Source organism: Neofelis nebulosa, chromosome 4, assembly GCF_028018385.1.
Source record: "Neofelis nebulosa isolate mNeoNeb1 chromosome 4, mNeoNeb1.pri, whole genome shotgun sequence".
Classification (NCBI taxonomy): Eukaryota; Metazoa; Chordata; class Mammalia; order Carnivora; family Felidae; genus Neofelis; species Neofelis nebulosa.
Window position 1 is genome coordinate 159,940,984 of NC_080785.1, and position 23,329 is coordinate 159,964,312.

The window sequence follows — 23,329 nt, forward strand, 5'->3', positions numbered from 1 at the left end:
TCTAACCTTGCTCACTTGCTGCAGCCTTCCTTAAGGAAAACACCGGGCACGGTCTGACCTCAGGGCCTTTGCACGGACTGTTGCCGCAGCCTGGAGCATTCTTACCGTAGATGACCTCATGGCTCCCTCCCTCCTCCCCTCCATGTTTTTGCTCAATTTCCTGACCCAGCCCTCAAGTCCACATGTAACCCCTACTGTCCTCAGCACCCCACCTCCTCCCTATTTTCTCGATTCTCACTAACTCCCATCATGGAATATACCTACTTACCTTACTTACTGTCTGGGCCCCACTAGACTCTCCGCTCAGGGGGCAGGACTTTGGTCTGTTTGTGTCTCTGCAGTGCTGGCACAGAGCCTGCACCCCATAGACTTAGTAACACCCCACATAGGCCGCTGTCGCTGCCCCCCACTGACGAGGAACCCCTTTGGGCTTCCTGATCTGGCCCCTGCTGGGGCGTCAAGTTGTTTCTCCCCCTTCCCTCTGCCCTGAGGCTCCAGCCCCGCTGACCTATTTGGCAGACCCCCCGGACAATCTTGTGACCTCTGTTCCACAACAGGGAGGCAGGGACGTGGGTCCCTATTTGTCAGATGGGGAACTGGCCCCTGGACAGTTGGGCCACCGGCACGAGATTCCTCAGCTAGGAGGTGGCCGAGCCAGGATTATTCAACCAATAATAATAATAATACTCTTGTATTGTACCGTATCGTGGTCTATATATATTTTTTATTATTATAGCTACAGCAGTAACAAATCATGGTGGTGGAAGATGGCACTCATCCAGCGCCTACTGTATACCTGGCCCACTCCTAAGCGTGCTACAGGGATTGAACTCACTTTTCTTCCCAATAGCCCTAGAAGGCAGGTGCTGTGATTTCCATTTGACAGATAGGGTAACTGAGGCACGGAGCGGTGAACTGACTTGCACAGTCCACAGGGCACCCCCATCTCATATCAGAGGTCCTGGACAAACCCGATCTCTTCCTCTTTTGGATCGTGTGGTCTTGGGGAGGTGATGTCCCTGGGCCTCAGTTTCCTTGTCTGTGAAATGGTCGGAACCTGGCCCAAGCGCAGGTGAGGGTCATAAAAGAGAGGGTCATAATCGCAGGGGCGTAGCTGGGAGTGGACGCTCCGTGAACAACGGCTGTGGCTGTTAGGATGCTCCCCCTTCTCTTCGCTGCAGTGGGGAGGGAGACAAACGTCCCCAGTGTCCTGCCTCCTGGTTTCTTGTGCTACCTGCCTATGCCCAGCACCCACGCAAGCTCAAGCTCGTGCTGAGGTAGGGGGTCAGATGGGGTCTCTGGGTGGAGGGGGGCTAACAGGAAGCCCCCTGCCTGGGAGACAATGGCAGAGGAAGGGGCTGGGCCAGCCCCCACGCGGATGAGCCCAGCTGCTGGCTCCGGGAGGGCGGCACAGCTATTGTGAGGCCAGACAGCTGTCCCGGAGCCAGGAAGCCAGGGAAGAAAGTGGGAGGCCACTGGCCGACCCTGACCCCCCAAACCAGGGCAGGCCCGACAATGGGCCCTTTGTCTCCTCCTGCAGGCTGGACACCTGGATTCGCCAGGGCCGGGACCCCCAGCATCCACCTGCCTAGGGGCTCCCGGTGCAGAGCCCTGCCCAGCCCAGCCTGGGGAGTTAGGAGGCAGCGCTAAGTTGGGCCATATTTATAGTTCCCTGGCACTGCTGAGCAAACTTCTAAATATAGATGCCAAGCTATTTGGGGCCTCAGCCCTGGGGCGGAGTGGGAGTGAAGGCCACCACTGCACGTGTGCCTCCCTGGCCTGGGCCCCCGAGACTCCCTGGGCCTCTGTCTCCTGGGGCTGAGGCTGTGGGCGGTCTTGGGGGGGCAGTTTGTCCGCTTGGATGGGGGTACACAGAGAGAGACGCAGTGGAGTTGCCCACGGCCACAGCCCAGGACGACAAGAGGCTGGGACGCCTGCAAGGGGCGGGCACGCATGCGTTCCAGGCCCAGGAAGAGGGCACGCGTTTGTGCCCGCTGTCCCCAGCGCCCCGTTCTCCCACCTCTTCCACCCCAAGACCCACTGGGGTAAAGGCAAGTGGGTGTAGCTGTCACTTCAGTGTTCTTGGCTCTTCTAGGAAACAAAGTCCCCCAGGAAATGGCACAGGCACCCATAAGCCGCAAACAGACTCCAGCTCGTAACCCATTTCCCCTTCCCCATCGGTCTGACTTCACTGGTGGCCTGGGTGGGGGGCCGTGACGTGGCTGGGGGGGGGTGGAGCTATAAATAGCCGGTTTATAAGCAGCTGCCGAGCTAGCCAGGCAGGAGGTGGCCCTGGAACCCAGGGAGCTTCTCAGGGGCACAGCTGAACCCCAAAGCGTTCCCAGCTTCACGCCTTCCCAGCAGTCGCCAAGGTTTAGGGAAGTGAGGGGGACGTGAGAGACAAGCTGCTTAAAGCCAGCAACGTCAATGATTCTTTAAAGCAGCACCTTCACACCCCGGCCATTAAGACTTTGATGGAAGCTTAGTGGGTTCAGCAACCGTCTAAAGGTATTGGAGTTTCATACAGCCAGTGAGAGAAGCAGGGGCGGGCCACGAGAGGGGCTGGCTCTTAGCAACACGCCCCTTTCATTCTTTCTTTTTAAAGCTTGCTTATTTATTTATTATTAAAATTTTTTTTAACATTTATTTATTTTTGAGACAGAGAGAGACAGAGCATGAACGGGGGAGGGGCAGAGAGAGAGGGAGACACAGAATCCGAAGCAGGCTCCAGGCTCAGAGCTGTCAGCACAGAGCCCGAGGTGGGGCTCGAACCCACTGACTGTGAGATCATGACCTGAGCCGAAGTCGGACGCCCAACCGACTGAGCCACCCAGGCACCCCTATTTATTTTGAGAGAGAGAGAGAGAGAGAGAGAGAGAGAGAGAGAGAGAGCACATACATGCGAGCAGGGGAAGGGCAGAGAGAAAGGGAGAGACAGAGAATCCCAAGCGGTCTCCTCACTCTCCCTCTCAGTGCGGAGCCTGATCCTGGGCTCAAACTCCCAAACCGTGAGATCATAACCCGAGCTGAAATCAAGAGTTGGTCGTTTAACGGACTCAGCCACCCAGGCGCCCCAACATGCTCCTTTCTTAATTAAAAAAAAAATTGAGGGGCACCTGGCTGGCTCAGTCGATGGAGAGTATGACTGTCATAGCAGGATTTTTTTCCAGCTCTCCTGCGGTATAACTGACGAATCAAATCGGGATATACTGAAAAGTGCATGATGTGATTGTGGTAGGAGCCTGAGGAAAAAAGCAGTGCCCAAAGCCCCCCGTGAAAGCCACCTTCGTCATAAAGCTCACACACAGGAAATGAAACAAGGTAAGGGCTCGGCATATAAACATACCTAAGAACACTTTAAAAGAAAACAAACGGACTCCACACTAAGCGCAGAGCCTGCTTGGGATTCTCTCTCTCTGCCCCTCCCTGCTCGCTCTCTCGCTCTCAAAATAAATAAAACATTTATTTAATTAATTAATTTTTTTTTAACGTTTATTTATTTTTGAGACAGAGAGAGACAGAGCATGAACGGGGGAGGGGCAGAGAGAGAGGGAGACACAGAATCGGAAGCAGGCTCCAGGCTCTGAGCCAACAGCCCAGAGCCCGATGCGGGGCTCGAACTCACGGACCGCGAGATGGTGACCTGAGCTGAAGTCGGACGCTTAACCGACTGCACCACCCAGGCGCCCCTAAATAAAACATTTAAAATAAATAAAAATAAAAAAGCAAATGGGGAGAGAATAAGAAATAGAACTCAGGGTGGTGGAGGGAGGGAGCAGGGTCACGTCTCAGCTCACGGTGGGGGGGCCCCTAGGTGTGCCTTATGGAATTAAAAAAATTAATGCATAAAGTAAATTAAAGTGGGTCATGAGTAGACTGATGGCCACGACAATGATCTGTCATCGATTCTGGCAACCTGAGGCCTTGTAAATGTTTTTTCTTTGGAAATTTAAAAATCTTTAAAGGCTTTGGGGCACCTGGCTGGCTCCATCGGTTGAGCGTGGACTTAGGCTCAGGTCATGATCCCGCGGTTTGTAAGTTCGAGACCCGCGTCGGGCTCTGTGCTGACGGCTGGCTCGGAGGCTGGAGCCTGCTTCGAGTTCTGCGTCCCCCTCTCTCTCTCTCTGCCCCTCCCCTGCTTGTGCTCTGTCTCTGTCTCTCAAAACTAAATAAACGTTAAAATTTTTTTAAATGTTTAAAGGCTTTCATGAGAAGCAGTTAGAGACAGTGCAGGGGGCTGGAAAGCAGTGCTGAGAAGCAGTGGGGCTGGCAGTGGGCGGTGTGGGTAGAAACTGGAAGCCACCAACAGGAAGCCCTGCAGCAGGAGCTGGGAGCGCTGGGCGACAGTCAGGGGCTTGCCCACCTCTTCCTCCCGGCTCTCAGCTTCTTCCCCATTCCACAAGGGCTTCGGGGGATGGGGGGCCGCGGGCTGACCATGCCCAGGGAGGGTGGGTTCCGTCTCCAGGGCGCCTGCAACGGGGGCCCCCCAAGGTGGGGCAAGGCGGGAAAGGAAGAGGGTTCAGGCTGACCGCCCACATCAACGTCTCCCCGTGCCTCAGTTTCCCCTGTCAGATTGGGGTCTCCCTTCACCACACTGGAGAACTGTTTGGCCCCTCCTGACGTTAGGCAGAGTTGCCCTGACACCCAGCAATTCCGCTCTTGGGTACGTGCCCCAGAGAACCGAAGCCAGGGACTCCAACAAATTGAGGGGGAAACAACCCAAGGGCCCATCGACGGGGGACGGAATCACCAAAGCATGGCACAGCCACATGATGGAATGTTACTCAGTCACAGAAAAGGAAGTTCCGATCGTTGTTACAACATGGACCCAGGTGGTGGTTGCACAAGACCTTGAATGTGCTCAGCACCATTGGATTCACTCTTCAGTGGTTAATTTTATGTCGTGGCAGCCTTACCTGAACATAAAAAAAATCCTGAGTGGTCTGGGGCAGTGTCCCCCACCCCGCCCACCCCGGGTATCTTTCCTGTCGCAGCCTCTCCTTCGTGACTCCCAGCATCCCCCTCCCCCACTGCCTCGGTTCACCTTTCCACTGCCTTGAGAGGAAGCAGGCACGACCCTCCTCCTCTTACAGACCTGACAGTCATACATTCACTCGGGAAACACTGCTTGACAGGCACCAGAGGTGCGGGTGTGAAGAAGTCAGTCCACACCTCTGCCCTGTGGGGCTGACATCCTGTCCCAGAGAAGACTGTGAACGTGATAGATAAGAATGCTGTGGAGGTCGTTAAGGACGAGAAAATCAAGCAGGCTGACGACGGAGGGTCGTGTTGGGGGTTGCCCAAACTAAATAGGGCAGTTGGGGAAGGCCTCACCAAGAAGGTGACATTTGGGGAAGGACCTGAAGGAAGTGAGGAAGGAGGGGCAGTGAAGCTATCTGGGGAAGAGGGTTCCAGGCAGAGGGGACAGACTGTGCAAAGACCCTGAGGCAGGAGCAGGCCTGGGGTGGAACGGCAAGGAGGCCGGTGAGGCTGAAGCTAAATGAGTGAGAGGGGAGGGGAGGGGCGATAAGGCCGGAGAGGTAATGGGGTGAGATTGTGCACAGCGAGCAATGAAGTCAGAGGTGATATTCAACATACTTAATACCCAGCAAGGCGTGGCAGCTGATCAGTTAGAAGAGCACCGTCAACCCCACATGGCTTCTCTCCTGTCCCCTCGTTTCCAATGGACTCTGCTGAGCCCTTGGGGGACCCGGACCCTCCGCTTGTTTCCGCTGTTCACTGTCCTGCCTCCTTCCTGTGCACCTGCTACAGCCAGGGCTGTGTCCCCCGCCCCTTCAACAGCACCTGTTCAGCAACAGTTTCATGGATGAATGTCAAAGTCTGTGTTTATTGTGGCTGTATCTTTCACAACTTTAAACATCCCGGTAATCTCTTTCGTTTTCATTTATACGTTTTCCTTTTTGCCATTTTCTCCCTTCTTCCTTTCTCGCTCTCTCTCTCTCTTTCCCCTCCCTCCTTCTTTCTCTCTTTCAACAAAAAGAGCAGTCCCTTTGCTCCACCGCTGAACTAGAGGGCGAGGCCATGGTTCTCAGGTTCCTAGGAGTGCAGGCCTAACCCCGAGAGCGAGCGACCCCCTAACTTTTGCCCCTGGGTGCCTCCCTGTCCCCATCCTAGTCTTAGCCCTGAACCTTCCACAGGCAGCAGCCTTAACCGGATTCACTATCACCCACCTCCACCCCTACCGATGTAGTTCTTTCTTTCTGCCGCTTTCTACTTCTGGAGATGGCTCGGCTTTCCTTTCGTGGCTAGGGCAGAAAGGTTACTTTCAAAAGAAATTCATTTAAGAATTAAAAGGAAAGGATGGGGCGCCTGGGTGGCTCAGTCGGTTAAGCCGCCGACTTCGGCTCAGGTCATGATCTCGCAGTCCGTGAGTTCAAGCCCCGCGTCGGGCTCTGTGCTGACAGCTCAGAGCCTGGAGCCTGTTTCAGATTCTGTGTCTCCCTCTCTCTGACCCTCCCCCGTTCATGCTCTGTCTCTCTCTGTCTCAAAAATAAATAAACGTTAAAAAAAAAAAAATTTAAAAAAAAAAAAAAGAATTAAAAGGAAAGGAGAAGCAAGTTGATTGAAGGAACAATCTGCGGTCCACAGAGAGAGGAATGGACGATGTTTCTGAGCTGCCAGGCAGCTCCCTGGTGTAGGAGGTTAGGAAAGGGTGGCTCGCCTGGGTTCTGTGTGCAGGTGGGAAGCCCCCTGGGCCAAAAGTGTCCTCTGTGCTGCTACTGGGAGCCAGGAAGAGAGGGCCCCTCTGGACAGACAGCATCATTTTCTTCTGAGTGGCCCGAGGAGGGACTTGTCTGAGAACATTTCAGGTTGGCCCCCCGTGTCTGGGGGCAAGGGTGTCACAGGGGATCTCCCTGGCCCCCGGTCTTGTGCCCAGTGACCAAGTTCAGTGGTGCAGTTCAGCGGCACCTGCTTCTCTCCCCCAGCTTCTGCCCAGCCCAAGGAGTCAGTCCTGGGGACGCTGCAGGCTGCTCAGTTGCCCATGGGGCCAGGCAGCCGTGGCATTGGCAAGGAGACTGGTCCCCACCTCGTGAGGTTTCTTTGAAACAGAGTCGCTAAAAATCCCCCAATGACCAACAAGCGCACCAAAAGATGCTCGACATCCCTACTCACCAGGGAAATGTACATCAAAACCACAGCAACGTACCTCCTGCAGTATTTCAAATGGCTACTATTTTTTTTTAATTTTTAATGGTTTGGGGGTTTTTTGAGAGAGAGAGAGACAGAGTGTGAATGGGGGAGGGGCAAAGAGAGAGGGAGACACAGAATCCAAAGCAGGCTCCAGGCTCTGAGCTGTCAGCCCAGATCCCGACGCGAGGCTCGAACTCAAGAACTGCGAGATCATGACCTGAGCCGAAGTCAGATGCTCAACCGACTGAGCCACCCAGGCGCCCTCCCTTTTTTTTTTTTTTTTTTTTTTTTAATTTTAGAGAGAGGGGAGAGGCAGAGGGAGAGGGAGAAAGAATCGTAAGCAGGCTCTGTGCTGAGTGCGGGGGCTCGATCTCAGAACTGTGAGATCGTGACCTGAACTGAAATCAAGAGGTGGACGCTTCGCGCCCCTCAAATGGCTACTGTTAAAAAAAATAATAAGTCTTGGCCAAGATGTGGAGACATTGGAACCCTTGTGGACTGTTATTGGGAGTGTAAACTGGTGCAGCTGCTGTGGACAAGAGTCTGGCTAAAAGGTCACACGTAGAATTAGCACATGATCCAGCAATCCCTCTTCTGGGTATGTCTACCCAAAAGAATCGAAAGGAAGAGCAAGTTGCACACCCGTGTTCCTAGCAGCGTTATTCACAATAGCCGAAAAGGAGAAGCAACCGAGGTTTCTATCAACGGACAAATGGATAAATAACACGTAGCGTCATACAACAGAATAGTATTCAGTCTTAAAAAGGAAGGAAATTCTGACACATGCTGTGACATATACGAGTCTTGACGACATCATGCCGAAGGCAAAAAGCCAGTCACTGAAAGACAAATACTGTCTGATTCCACTTATATGAGGTCACGGAAGTGTATTCACATTCATAGCAACAGAAAGTAGAATGGTGGCTGCTGGGAGTGGGGGGATGGTGGGGAGGGAGGCGCACGGGGACCTGTTGTTCCGTGGGTAGTGAATTTCAGTTTTGCAAGATGAGAAGGATGGAAACCTTTTTCAAGATGAAGAGGTCGGTTTCACAACAGCGCAGATATGCTTAACCCGACTGAGCGGTACATGTGAAAAGGGTTAGGCTGATGTTTTATGGTCTATGTTTTTTAGCACTTGAAAATTTTTGGGGGGCGCCTGGGTGGCTCAGTGGGTTAAGCGTCCGACTTTGGCTAGGGTCATGATCTCACAGTCCATGAGTTCGAGCCCCGCGTCGGGCTCTGTGCTGACAGCTCAGGGCCTGGAGCCTGCTTCGGATTCTGGGTCTCCCACTCTCTCTGTTCCTCCCCTGCTCATGCTCTGTCTCTCTCTGTCTCAAAAATAAATAAAAACATTAAAAAAATAATTTTTTTTTTTTTGGAAGAAAGGAAGAACATTCTAACAACCCAGGCTACAGCTTAGACGAACGTCGAGGACAATATGCTGAGTGAAATGAGCCAGTCACAAAAAACAGATACTATATGATTCTATTTGTATGAGGTCCCTAGAGTGGTCACCTCCACAGAGACAGAAGGAGGACCGGTTGGGGAGTCAGTGTGTAATGGGGACAGAGTTTCAGTTTGGGAAGATGAACAAGTTCTGTGGATGGACGGTGGGTTGCACGACAGTGTGAATATCCTTAATGCCACGGAGCTGGACACTTAAAAATAGTTGGGGTGGTACAAAAAAAAAAAAAAAAAAAAAGGTTGGGGTGGTAAATCTTAGACTATGGGTATTTCACCGCATTTAACAAATAAAATCTAGGGGGCGCCTGGTGGCTCAGTCGGTTAAGCATCCAACTCGTGATACTGGCTCAGGTCATGATCTTATGGGTTCGTGGGTTCAAGCCCCGTGTCAGGTTCTGCACTGGCCGGCGCAGTGCCACCAACTCGAGTTTGCCCCTCCCCAAGTCGCGCATGCACGCGCTCTCGCTCGAAATAAATCAGCTGAAAAATAAATAAATAAAGTCCAGGAAGAGAAGGTAAGACAGGGCTGCCGCTGGACCCACCAACCCAATGGGCCTGCCAGGGGTCAGGAATCTGGGACAGGCCCCCCAGTGAGTCAATACCAATTATACTTGGAAGCCTTTTACGTTTCGGTCCTTCCCTGGACCTTCCCGCCTAGCCCCGGACACCCAGCTGCCCACTGGGCCTCACTCGGGGGTGCTACAACGGTCACTGGGGCCAGTCACCACCATTCTCGCTTTCCCGCCCCGCACAAGCAAAGAAACCACTGCCCCACCCACTTGTGTGGCCATGTGACTTGCTTTGGCCAATGAAATGTGAGCAGCTGGCTACGACACGTGTCACTTCCGGGCGGAAGCTTTACAAGCCGGTGCGCCGCGCTGATTTCTTTCCCTTCTGCTACAGCAACCTGCAGGGTGCCGTGCGGTGGCCGAGTGGGAAGTAAGATCTGTGATTTGTTTTTTAAAGTGTATTTTTTTGTGTGAGAGAGAGAGCGCGCACACATGCGCGGTGGGGGGAAGAACAGAGCGAGCGGGAGAGAGAATCCCAGGCAGGCTCCGTGCCGTCAGCACAGAGCACGACGTGGGGCTGAATCTCACAACCGTGGGATCACGACCTGAACCGAAATCAAGAGTCCCACGCTTAACCGACTGAGCCACCCAGGCACCCCCAGATCTCTGATGTTTTAAGCCCCTAGGATCTGGGGCTCGCTTGTTACCGCAATGGAACGGAGCCTGCCCTGATTCTGAGGCGGCAGCCGTCATCTGAGTCCCTTCCTGGGTATGCTGATGGGGTTCTTCTGTGAACCCTAGGGCTGGGCCTCCGGTAAGAAGTGAAGCACTCCCCTCAGAAAGCAAAATTTAAGGGGGTGCCAAAGAACTCAAACAGTCAACATGAAGACTGTTCTGGGGCACCTGGGTGGCTCAGTCAGTTAAGTGTCTGACTTTGGTTCAGGTCATGTTCTCATGGTTAATGGGTTAGGGCCCCGCGTCAGGCTCCGAGCTGACAGCTCAGAGCCTGGAGCCTGCTGCAGATTCTGTGTTTCCCTCTCTCTTTGCCCTTCCCCTGCTCTCTCTCTCTCTCTCTCTCAAAAATAAAACATTAAAAAATTTTTAAAAGATGAATAGCGTTCTAATGCACTGTTTTAAATAATCAAAATTGATGCAAAATATCCATGATAAAATAAAATAGAAAAATTTCAAGTGAAGATAGGATCAGTCACAGTGATGTGCTGAGACCTACTGGAGCCTGAGGCAAAGGGAAAAATCAATGTATGCCTCACTCACCTTACTCTAGTCCCCCGCTCCCCCCCCCCCCCCCCCCCCCCCCCCCGCCTGTAAACACCCATGATGTTTTGCTCCAGGGCTTTCTATGGCCCCTGTGGATGCAGGTCGGAACTGGGAGGGAACTGACATCCTGGGACCAAACCTCCACCAGTTTCGGCGGGTCAGTACCCCAGCTCCCTCACCCCTCTTGTGGGATAATGGAGGTGCATGTCCTACACAGTGTCTCAGAGGTTCCTGGAGGGTAGGGTGGGGTGGGGGCTGAGTCCCGGTGTCTGCAGAAGTAATGTACACATTCAAAGTCTCTGTATTTGCTGCCGACCCCTCCCCACCTCACTTCCCAGCTTCTCCACTCATGCTTTCTAGGATCCGCACTCAGATCCTCCTCTCAGGCTCTGCAATTGAGGGAGGCCCACCCAAGGCAAATGTCTGTTACACTTTTTTTCAACACGGCCAACACTGTAGCTCCTGAGTCGCCTCCTGACCCCTGGCCAAACCTGCTGGGCTAGTGATTTACTGCTGTGTAACAAATTTTACTCCAAATGTGGGGGCTTAAAATAACAGCAAACCATAGATGTGCGTCGGGAATGGGGTCTGGATTCTCTGGGTTCTTTGCTTCAGGGTCCCTCACAAGCTGCCATCCAAGACTTCCCAAGGGGGAAGTCTCAGTCTTGTGTGACCTAATCTTGAAAGTGACATCCCATCACCTTTGTCTTACTCTGTTGTTATAAATGAGTCACAAGATCCTGCCCACAGTCAAGGGGAGGGGATTACATGGGGTGCAGACACCAGGAGACAGGGATCATGGGGTCATCTTGGAGGCTGTCCCTTCTTAGCGTATGGCTCCACGTACCCACACAAGCTCTTGTCTTTCTGCAATCCTGTCCACAAGGCCCTCTACCCTGGCTCCAGATGGTCAACTCTGATCTCACCTCCTTCCCTCCCCCTGGGCTGGCCATGTTGGCTTTCTTCCTATTCTTGGGAGCCCAGTCCTACCACAGGCCCTTTGCACTTCTTTGTTCCCTCTGCCTGGAATTCTCTGCCCTCAGACATTGGCATGGCTTCTCTTGCAGGGTCTCTCACCAGACTGCCATCCAGGTGGCAGCTAGGGCTGTGGTCTCATCTGAAGGCTCCATCAGGTAAGGATGCCCTTCCTTCTGGCCTTAGTTTCAACATGAAATCCTTAAAGATGCATTCCTGGCCCACCGTAACATTTAGCCCTGCTCACTAGAGTTAACTCTGTGGGTTTGGGGTGCTTGAATCCTGTACGTTCTGTGTGCAGGACTGGCCCTTGCTCTGCTCCTGGACGGGCATCTTTCAGCCCCTGGAGTGTCCTGCCTCATAGGAGTGTCTGTATACCTAGGACCTTAGCCATACCAGATGGTCCATGGTCACAATATGATTTATGGTGACGGCCTTGGGCCACCATGCGGCATCAGCTTGACCTCCAGAGTGACTGGAGTCTGAGGTCAGCCATATGAGTGGTCAGCCTGCCTATGTGACCAACTCCCAGAAAAACCCCAGACACCAAGGCGAGCTTCCCCGGTTGTCGGTACTCTGCGTGTGCCGCAGAGAATCAAAGGCTGTCTGCGTGACTCCACGGGGAGGGGACACCTGGGAGCTCGTGCCTGGTCTCTCCTGGATCCTGCCCTGTGCACCTTGATCCCTTGATTTTAAGTGCATCCTTTCCCCGTAATAAACTGTGACTGTATCTGCTTTTCTGAGTTCCGGGAATCCTAGGGAATCATTCGCCCTGAGGGTGGTCCTGGGGACCCCTGGCCCAAGCCCTCAGGATCTTTATCGCCCTTGTCACTACTAAATGGTATGTTCTTGCTTGTTTGGTATTTCCTGTCTGTCTCCTCTGAGATCGAGGGCTCCAGAAGGCCAGGACCTTGTCGGTCATTCTCATGAGAGGCTAAAGAGCAGGGCGGTCAGGGGTCTGGTCCTGGCTACTTTCTGGCAGTGTGGCCCTGGGTAACCAGTGAACCCTCTCCATGCTCCAGTCTTCTTGTCTGTACAGAGAGAACAGAAGCACTCATTCCTCCTTGGGAGGTGGGCGGACAGGCTTTATTAATGCCTACAAAGTTCTTGATAAGTAATAGCTTCTAAGCACTGGTCACTGTGTCTCCCAGTAGCCTGACCAAGGTCGGGCAGGTCAGTGCTCATAAAGGGCAAATGAATTCGGGAGGCCCTTCTGAGGCCTCTGACATAGGGAGGCACGCGGGGACCAGAGACGGCCCAGATGGCGGGGAGGAGGAGGGGCTCAGAGGCCAGAGGATGGGAGAGGTGCCAGGGAGGGTCAGATGCCCACCCTCGAGCTCCGGCCACACGCAGGCCCTGCCGGGGGACCGCCTGGGGAGCCGGGCCCGCTGTGGCAACCAGGGAGGGGGCCCGTGGTAGTGGCAGGCTGGGTAGGGAGGGAGAGGGTGGGAAAAACCAAATCCCCTGGTCAGGGCTCCTAGGAGGAAGTGTGTGGGAGGTCTGGGGGGGTCAGGGCAGCTGGAACCGGGGCCGTGGGCGGGTGCCGGCTGGGCCCCAAGGAAAGTCTGTGCTGGGCGGCCGCCGGTCTGGCCTGGCTCGGGAGGAGGCCTCCCTGCTGCTGGACACCCTGGAGACGCTGCCAGATGCGGCCCTGGCCCCCCAGGAGGAATGTGCCCCCCTCGCCACCCCCTGCCTCTAGACTCTTCCACATAAGGCTCTCGGGGGGTGCTCATGCCATATGAGTTCAGGACAAAGGAATCAGAAGCACATGGGCTGGATTCCCCAGGGAGGACAAGTTCTGGAAACGAAGACTGAAAAGAAGAGCCAGAGGGGTACTGGGATCGGAGTCGGGACGCAGGGGGAGGGGGTGCCTGGCTCGGAGCAGCCTCCGCCCCACGTGGTGCCCCCCTCGCTGGGCTCTCAAGTCACAGCCAAGCCTTCGCCACCACGGGGGCCAGGCGTGCGGCCTGGGTGCCGTCCTCTCTCTGTCTCAGCCTCCCTTTCTTTCCCTGGTGGCCCAGATGCTCAGCTCAAGTTACTGGGAGTTATCCACATCTCTGTCTCTGTCCCTCTCTCTCTGTCCCTCTCTCCTGCACCAGCAAACCCTGAGGGCTCTACTTTTTATTTTGAGAGAGAGAGAGAGAGAGCAAGCTGGGGAGGGGCAGAGAGAGGGAGACAGAATCCCGAAGTGGGGCTCGAACTCACAAACCGTGGGACTGTGAGATCATGATCTGAGCTGAAGTCAAGAGTCCGGATGCTCAAAAGACTGAGCCACCCAGGCGCCCCCTGAGGGCTCTACTTTCAAAATCTAGCCAGAACCCACCTGCCTTCCACTGCCTCCAGGGCTGGGCCTGGATCGCCCCATCATCTCCCACTGGGATCAGTGCAGTCACCTCTGCCCTGGGCCTCCCACTCCCACGCTCAGCCCCACAGCTGTTCCCCCAGCAGTGGCCAGAAGGCGCCCTGGAACACCTGAGTCGGGTCCCATCCCTTCCCTGGTCAGGAAGCCTCTGTGGCTCCCATCTCACTGAGAGCCAAAGTCAGAGTCCTCCCCATGACCCGAAAGGCTCTGCCCATTCCCCTCCCTGCCCTCCCCTCCTCCTTTCCTCCTCACCATTCCCTCTAGCCCAGTGGCTTCCTCGCTGTTCCCACTGTTCCCGGCATGCTCCCGCCCCAGGGCCTTTGCTCTTGCAGTTTCCCCTGCTTGCTGCCTTCCTTCCCTAGATCTCCACATGGCTCTCTCGCTTCCTTCAGGTCTTGGCTCAGACATCACCTCCGCAGAGAGCCTCCCCTGACCCCCAACTTAAAACTGCACTCGCTCAGTACCTGAGCCCCCCAGGCGCCCCTCCTTAGCATAGAATTTGCCCATCATATGCATACAGTTCAATGATTTCTAGTACATTTTGCTGAGTTGTACAACCATCACCACAAACCAGCGTCTGAGAACCCTTCTGTCACCCCAGAGTCCCCTCGTCCCCCTTGCAATCTCTCTCCACTCTCCTCCTCGGCCTCTCGTCTGCTTTCTCTCCCTACAGCTTTGTCTTTTCTAGAAATGCCACACAAACGGAATCATACACTTTGTAGTATTTTGTGCCTGGCTTTTTGTATGCGGTCTGTTTCTGAGGCTCATCCACGTTGCCGCAATTATCAAACGGCTGTTCTTTCTCGTTGATGAGTAATATTCCATCAGACGGATGGACCATACTTTGTTTCTCCGTTCCTCTGGTGAAGGACATTCAGGTCGTTCCCACCTCTTAGTTGTCATGAATAATGCTCACGTCCACGTATGCTTTCCTTTCTGGATCCTGTGGTCAATGTGTGTTTAACTTTTTAAGAGACTGTCAGATTGACCCGTATTTGCCATGCTGTTTGCCAAAGTATCTGCTCAAATCCTTTGCTCATTTTCAAACTGGGACTCGGGCTTCTTTTTCTTTAGCGCAGGCAGGGGAGGGACAGAGAGAGAGGGAGAGAGGATTGCAAGCAGGCTCCGAGCTGCCCGCGCCAAGCCCGATGCAGGCCTTGAACCCGGGAACTGTGAGATCATGACCTGAGCCAAAACCAACAGTCAGACACGTAGAGCCACCCAGGTGCCCCGGGGACTCTGGTTTTCTTACTGAGTTTTAAAACAATTCTTTTTCAACTGCTTGTTGCTGGTATAGAGAAATAGAATTTATTTTTGCATACGGACCTTGTGTCCAGGAACCTTGCTAAATTCACTTAACCCCATTAGTTCATCAGTAGATTTCGTTATATCCGCCAGTTACTAACTGCGTCACTCACAAATGGTGAAGATTTTATTTATTACGTTTCGATCTGTACATGTTCTCTGGTCTTTTCTTTCTTTGTTGCCCCGCCTGGGAAGCTCTAGTGTGATGTTGAAACAAGTGGTGACAACAGCTATTCTTTTCTTGTCCTGATCTCCAGGGGAAATCTTTCACTGTTTCACAACCAAGTTTTACATGTGCTGTGGTCTTCCCCCTTTTTCTTTTCTTTTCTTTTCTTTTCTTTTCTTTTCTTTTCTTTTCTTTTCTTTTCTTTTCTTTTCTTTTTCTTTTCTTTTTTCTTTTCTTTTCCCTTTTCTTTTTCCTTTTTTTCTCTTTTCTATTTCTTTTCTCTTTTTTCTCCTTCTCTTTTCTCTTTTTTCTCTTTTTTCTTTTATTCTCTTCTCTTTTTTCTGTTTCCTTTTTCTTTCTTTCCTTTTTCTTTCATTCTTTCTTCTTTCTTTCCTTCCTTCCTTTTTCTTTCTCTTTCTTTCTTTTCCTTCCTTTGTCTCTTTTTCTCACTTTCTTTTCTTTCCTTTTTTTAAGTTTTTTTTTTTTAATGTCCATCTTTTCTTTAATGTCCACCTTTGAGACAGAGAAAGACAGAGGGCAAGCAGGGGAGGGGAAGAGAGAGAGGGAGGCACAGAATCTGAAGCAGGCTCCAGGCCCCGAGCTGTCAGCACAGAGCCCGGCACAGGGCCTGAACTCATAAGTCGCGAGATCATGACCTGAGCCGAAGTCAGCGGCCCGACTGACTGAGCTACCAAGGCGCCCCTTTTCTTTCCTTCTTTTTTTTTCTTTCCTTCCTTTTTTCTTTCTTTCTTTTTCTTTCTTTCTCTCTTTCTTTCTCTCTTTCTTTCTTTCTTTCTCCTTTTCTTTCTTTCATTCTTTCTCTCCTTCCTTCTTTCCTCTCTTTTTCTTTCTTTCCTTCTTTCTTTCTTTTCCTTCTCTCTTTCCTTTTTGTAGGTGCCACGTCAAAGTTTAGAAGTTCCTTTCTATTTCTACCTTGGTTAGAGTCCTAAACACGAATGAGCACTAAATCTTAGTGTTGGGTTTGAGAACTCTTTATATACTCTGGATACAAGCCCCTCACCAGAGGTACGATCTGCACATATTTCCCCCTAAGGCTGCGGGTTTTCTTTTCATTTTCCTTAAGTCTTCTGAAGTGCACAAATCTTCATTTTGACGAAGTCCAATTTACGAACATTTTGTTTCACGGAGCGTGCTTTTGGTGATAGAGCAAAGGGATCTTTGCCTAAGCCAAGGTCGCAAAGATTTCTTTGTATGTTTCTCTCCCAGAGAGAGAGAAACATTTAGGTTTTTACATTTAGGTTTTTACATTTAGGTCTCGGGTTTTACATTTACGTCTACAGCCTATTTAGAGTTACTTTTTGTGTAGGACGCGAAGCAGGACCCAGGTCGCTGTTCTGGTTCTCTTCTTGCAAGTGTCTGTCCTATTCTTGATGGGGGTGGGGTGGCTATTTCTGTTTTAACATTGGCTCCCAGCTCCCCTGCCTGTACTTCTCCCACCAGGGCCAGGCCAGGCCGCTGGAGAGAGAGCCACAGCAGTATGCCCAAACAGGATGTTGCCCAACTCTCTCAGGGCTGAAATCCAACCTCTAGGGCCCTTATCAGTACGTCCATCACCAGCTCTGAACCCAGCCCGACCACGGGGCCTGCCACCCCACCCTTGCCCCTTCCAGTAACTTGGGGCTTGTGCAGGAGCCTTGATATCCAAACAGAGCAAGGTGTCAGCGGGGCCAACAGACCCCTGTGCCTTCCTGGAGGGGGCAGCTCCTCTCTCCTCGGCCTTCCCCTCCCAGGTCGGCCTCTGGGTGACCCAGCTTCCTTCCTTTCCCAAACCTCAGGCTGGGTCGTGCCTCCGGTGCCCCCAGCTACACCTGTTGTCCCCAGCATGAAGAGGGCAAAAAGCAGCATGTCCTGGATCGGGGTGTTGTGAGGGTTCCCTGCCTCGTGGGGAGGGGAACTCCCAGTGGCCTGTCCTCCTGGGCAGACCTGCGGAGGCTATGCAGGATAGAGACCCAGCCTTTGGTGAAAGACTAGCTCACAATGAGGACAAGGCCAGTCGTTTACACATAAAATCTGTGTGTGTGTGTGTGTGTGTGTGTGTGTGTGTGTGTGTGTGTATGAGGGCCACCTTGTTGGGCTGACCATCATTCTTCCTGTGGGCACCTGAGTCAGGTCAGGTCCTGTCCCTCCTCTGCTCAGAATCCTCTGCGACTCCCACCTTCCTCAGGGTAAAACCCCAAATCCTCTCGAGGCCCACAAGGCCCTGCATGCTTGGTCCTGTTGCCTCCCACCCTCCCTCCAGCTGCACAGGCCTCCTTGCTGTTCCCCAAACACATGGGGCATGCTCCTGCCTCAGGATCTCCTCCTGGGCTGTTCCCTCTGTCTGGAACACCCTTTCCCAGATATTTTCACTCCTTCTGCCTCTTGTCTTTGCTAAGATACCACCTCCTATTAAAGTCTCAGATCCTTTCCCCGCAGCCCCTGTCCTTTTTTTCTGCTTTAATTTTCCCCGCAGCACACATCCCCTTGGGATGGCGCTGTAATTCACGTATTTACCTGGAGTGTCAGCCTCACAAGGGCAGGGGCTTTTCTGCCTTGTTCACTGCTGTATCCCCAGCACCCAGACCAGGGCCAGGAACACAGCAGGTGATCAGTAAACGTTCGCAGAATCAATGCTTTCCTTCCCCTCTGCCAGTCTGGTGGGGCTGGACCCACCCCCAGCACCAGGAGTGATCACATGTCTGGGGCCTGGCCAATGAGCACATTCCATCCTTTCTGGCCACAGCGATTGGTTTCTGAATGACATGTGACCCAGAGTCTGTCCAATGAGAGGTAGCCACCAGAGTTTTGCTAGCACTCTTGGCCAAGTGGCTTCTCTTTTTTCCCTGGAGTTTTGTGGCTGATCAAATAGAAGCCAGGGATTGCTAGGGCCATTTTATCCCCATGGGAAATCGTTGCCTGAGAGTAAAACTCCCCAGAGGAAAGCTTAGTCGACAGGGGGACCTTACTTTGCTTGAGAGCCTGGATCCAGCTATTCCTGAAGCCAACATTCCTTAGACTTTTCAGTTACATGAAGAAATAAATTCTTTTTGTCTTAAGCCAGTTTGGGTTTGGATTTTTCCTGGCAACTGAAATACTCCTGTTCAATTCTTTCCTTCCTTCCTTCCTAATTTCCTTCTCTCCTTCCATCCTTCTCTCCCTCTTCTCCCTCTTTCTCTTCCCCTCCCTCCCTGTCTTCCTCTCTCACCCCCCCCCCCTTCCTACACGTCCTCCTTCCCTCCCTTTTGCCACCCGTCTGTCTCTAATTTAATTCTTATTCCGTCCTGGCCTCAACCCCACCCTGACAACACAGCTGAGTCAAAACTCTTCAACTTTCCTCCAAACAGCCCTCCTGCATGGCTCTTTCTCCTTACCTCCCAGGCTACTCCTCTCCCATCCCATGCGGGGACTCTGCCAAATGGGGCTGTGAGTCCTGGCTCCCCCACCAGAAGGCTATGTGCCCTTGGTAAGTGCCTTCACCTCTTCCGTGAAACAGTGGCCTAACCGCCTGACCACCGGTCCCGGGTGGGCCTTCTCTCTAGCCTGTTCTGACCGACTGGGCCTCGGAGCCTCCCTTGCCTGCTCTGGTCCAGCTCACCAGTCCTCGAGCTTTTCTCAGAATCCCCTGGGTCTATCCTGTGACCTGCAGAAAGTCCTAGTGCATCTGGGGCCACCACAGTCAGCGGCCAGGACTCTGAGGGGACCACAGATATCAGGCCCATTTTACAGATGAGGAAACTGAGACTCCAGACAGGCTCCCTAGGCCTGGAGCTGTCAGCTCCAGCTTCTCCAGGAACAGCAGAGTTCTGGGTAGGACAGAATCTTAGGAGCCCTGGACCCACGGGGGATCACTTAGGGCCCTTAAGACCAGCCCTCAGCCTCCTCCTCTAGGAAGTCCTCCCAGCTTTTTCTGGCCAGGGCCTTCCCTTCTCTGAATTCAGCTCTTGCCTGTGTCGGGCTCGGCAAGTGGGCTCTTTGAGGGCAGACTGGTGGTTTCTGGTTTTCCCAACTCTGCCCAGCTCACCACACACTTCCATACAGAGAAACTGAGAAGATCCAAGGTGGGGGCTGGAGGGACGAGAGTGGTGGAGGGACTGGGGGGCTGGCAGCTTCTGGGAGGGGAAATATTTTGGTTCTCAGAAGGCTCGAGAATTGCCTGATTCCCAACAGATTAGGGGTAATTAACCCTTCGAAAGGCAGTAATTAAGTCTGTGCCTCTGAAACCATAATTAGAGGCCCCAGGAGGCTCCGCCCCCTCCCCAAGAGACAGGCAGTCCCCAAAGCGGAAACCAGCCAGGACTGGGGGACGGGGGATGGAATCTGTTCCCCTCATGGTGCTGAGTGAGTCCCACAGCTTCCGTCATGGCACCCACGGCAGGGATCCGGGGAATGGCATTCGCGGAACCCCAGCTTTTCCATGCACAGTCATTTTGGAGGTTGTCCGGCAACACGGGGGCGCACTTTGCTCTTGGAGGGCACGAAGGCAGGGGAACTGGGCTCAGCTGGGATCCGGGGCATGGGACTGGTGACAACCCTTGAGAACTTTGGTCCTGGTTGAGGGGAGCTGAAACAGAGACCCCAGCCTCAAAAGGGGTTGAGGATGTCAGGGACACAGGGATGGGACAGTCTGGGGGCTCCGAGAGGACAGAGGATGCCCTCCAGTGGGGGTGCTCACCTCATCCAAGGGGGCACTGGCACCAGGAGGCAGGCTGGCTCTGTGGTTCCTGGGTCTCCCATTCAAGCGGCCAGGGGGCGAGGTGGGGGCTTTGCCAGAAGCACTGACCCCCTACCCCTGTGCCCATGAATGCCTGGCATGGGGCAGCTGGCATAAAAAGAATCCCGAAACATACTGGGCCACGTTTTGCCCTTATCCCAACAATCTAGCCCCTGGCATCCCCCAAGGAGACGTTTGAAGGCAACTTTGGGTCCCCCACCAAGGCCTAGGCCACTCACCGAGCCCCATTTCTGTCCTCTGTACATGCCCCTTGGTGGTGTGACTGGAATGACTGTCATCAGAGGCAAAAGCCCAGGGGAGTGAGATGTGGTGTGGGGATGGGGCTTTTCTCTGCGGGGGCCACCTGGTTCTGGGCTGGCATTGTGGGTGGGGAGGGGGTGGCTGGAGGGGATCCGCGTGCAGATGCGTGGTGAAGGATGGCTTTCGGCTCAGAGTGAGATTTATCCTTCTCCACTCAGTAGAGTGGGGGCAGATTTGCTTCCAAAAGGGGCCCTGCCCTCCTTCCCCACCTGTCCCTCTCTGCTCTGGCCACCCTGACATCCTTTCTTGTCCAATACACCGAACTCCTTGCTGCCCCAGGGTCTTTGCACTTACTGTGCCCTCCACTGGACGGCCTTGCCCCCCTGACTCGGCATGGCAGGGGCCATATCCCTCTCAGGCCTGCGTGCAAACATTGTGGCCTCAGAGAATCTCGTCGCTCACCTTATGCAGAGCGGACTCCCCTTCCTCAACCCCTAGTTCCATCCCTCTGTTTACTTCCTCCTTTAAAACACTTAACCAGCCATGATCTTGTAAGTTGCTGTCCCCTTCCTTTTCTGTCTTTGCCGCTGACGGTTAAGCTCCAGAAGTGCAGGGAGGTTTCAAGTTCTGTCTCTTCTGTGTCCCTGAATGCCCGGACACAGTAGTAGGTGCTCAATAAATGTTTATTGGTGGTGGTGGGGTTGAAGCGTGGGAACAGCGCCTGGGTAAACGGTACGTAGAGGAGAATTCCATGGGCGGGGGCTGTTTCCAATGCTGCTCTGGGAGGGGCGGGGGCCGGGTTCCCTGGGTAGGGAGAAACCGAGAGGCGACCCACTTTCCCGGAGTCGCACGCACCTCTCCTTGGTGACCCACAGGTGGCGCTCGCTCCCCGCGCTGCGGCGGCGGGAAGCAGAGGTGGGAAAATCCAAGCGGTGGTGGGGGGCGGGAGGCACCCCCGGATCTAGCCCGCTCCCCTGTCCGCCTCCTGGTGCCAGGCCCTGACCCCGAATCTGGACGCCAAGCCGTGGGACGCAGCACGGGTCCCAGCTCCTGGGGCCTGAGACGCACAGGGATGGTGTGCTGGGGGCGGGGGTGGTGGGGGCGGGAGTGAGGGCTCCCCACAAAACTAGTTAAGCAGCCCCACGCTTGGGAGAAGGTGGAGGGCAGAGGGCGCTTACGACGTGTCCCTCCCGCCTTAATCCTCTATAGGTTGGAGCTGAGCAGGGGGCTGGGTCCTCAGCGGGGGCCCTTGAAGCACCCTCGTGCGGAATAGTGAGTGGGCGGACCCCCGCTTTACAGATGGGGGAAACTGAGGCTCAGGGAGGCTACATGGCTGGCCCAGGATCACAGAGCCAGAACACGGTGAGTGAGGCAGGGGGTGGAGTCCCAAGGTTTGTCCGACTCGCGGGTCCGCTGGTGTAAAAAAAAAAAAAACAAAAACGTTTAAACGTGGATGTTTTAGTTACCCAAGGGCTGCAGAATCCCTTGGGAAAGCTAAAGCCTTCCCTGAGCCTCCTCACCTCAGCCCCCAGGCGGCAGGCAGGGTCCCCTTGCAGCCTGCTTTCCCTGCCTTCACACACATGTGACATATCCTGCCGCCCGTGTCTGGATTTCTAGCTGGGTCACTGGGCATGCGCTTCCCCCCTCTGGGCCTCAGTTTCCTCATCTGTAAAATGTGCCTAATTGTCACTGAACCATCTCGGGGGACGGTGGCTGGGCGGACTGAATGAGTTATTCTCACAAGAAGCCATTGGAGCAGAACCTGGCGTGGGGCAGCGCCCCCCTGGCCGTCTACGCATCCTTGTGGGGACCGTCCCAGGCTCGCACGTTCCCGCGGGTTCCCTGGTACGAGGGCCTGGCGCACAGTGCGTCGGTGCGGTCCGAGGCCGCCTGCGGATCCCTGTGCGTGTCTGCATTGGGCGGCCGCGCGAGCCCTCAGCTCCTTCCGCGTGGGGCGAGGCGAGGCGGGCGGCCCACGGGGTTCCTGCCGGCCAGGGTTTCTCAGCCGCAGCCCTTGACGTTGCAGGCCGGATCGGTCTCCGCGGGGTGGCGGGGGGGGGGGGGGGGCTGTTCTGGGCCCTGTAGAGTTTTTGGCGGCCTCCCTGGCCTTGACTCCCGAGGTGCCAGCGGCCTCCCCCGACCTCAACTGCGACAACTAGACATGTCTGCAGAACTCGTCAAACATCTAGCGCTGGGAACCTTCTGGCCAGCGTGCACGTGCACGCCGTGAGGCGGCTACAGTGTCGGTCTTGAACTTCCCAGCCTCCAGAACTGGGAGAGGTCCGTGTTTGTCGTCCCCAGGCCCACCCAGTCTGTGGCTGCGGCGGCCCGAGCGGGGACCAAAGCGGGAGGCCCTGGCAGGGAACTTGGGGAGGGGGAGAAGGAAGGAGACTGAGGGCCTCTGGGAGACCATGTGGACCACGTGGGCCGTGCACCTGCCGGAAGAAGGAGTAGGGATATTTTTCCACCAGGTTCCTTCTGTCGTGGGCCGAGGGCTGCTCGGACGGGGGTAGGGGGGCACCCACGCCCGCGCTTGTGGCTTCTGGCCATGTGCACTGCGGGGGTTGGGGGGGGGGGCAGGGCCCAGATGTGGCTGGGGCTCAGCAGCATCCGGACGGGGGTGGGGGGTGTCTCCGTCTTTCGTGTGACTGTTGCGGGGGGGGTGGGTCCTCCGGGCTGCCTGAGCTGGGCTGTGCCGGCCCACCCCGGTCTCCGCAGCCGGCTGTGTGTGGATCTGGTGTGCCAGTGTGTGTTTATCTGCCGTGCGTGTGTTTGAGTCTGTATTTATCTGGCGCGAGTGTGCGCGTCTTTGTTTTCCCTTCTGCTCCGTCTCTGCAAACGTGGGGGAAACTTCTGTTTTTAATCAGGGGCCAGGGAACTGTCTCGTCGCCGTGCTAGCAATGGTGTGATTAATTAGGCCCTTTGGAAGTGATCTTCATGAGCGTTCCCTGAGATTGGGCCTGAGGTGCCCTGCCCCCTCCTCGTGTGCCTGAAAAGGGAAACTGAGGCACGCGGGGGGGGGGGGGGGAGCTGCGCGAGGCCTCTCTGTGGGCAGCCAGGGAAAGGAAGTTTTACATGCAAAGCATTTTACACGCATGAAAGCTTGATGGGTCCCCTCACACGTTGAAGAAAACGAATTCCCATCC

At 54.4% G+C, this 23,329-nt stretch overlaps 1 long non-coding RNA gene across 1 annotated transcript in view; it reads left to right on the forward strand.

The window, feature by feature from the left end:
• Positions 1 to 9,462: 9,462 nt before the first annotated feature.
• Positions 9,463 to 23,329, forward strand: part of LOC131510525 (uncharacterized) — a 70,667-nt gene continuing 56,800 nt past the window's right edge. Inside the window, exons 1-2 of the long non-coding RNA XR_009261080.1 lie at positions 9,463 to 9,555; positions 11,471 to 11,536. This is a non-coding gene — a long non-coding RNA (uncharacterized LOC131510525). The remainder of the gene's footprint in view (positions 9,556 to 11,470; positions 11,537 to 23,329) is intronic.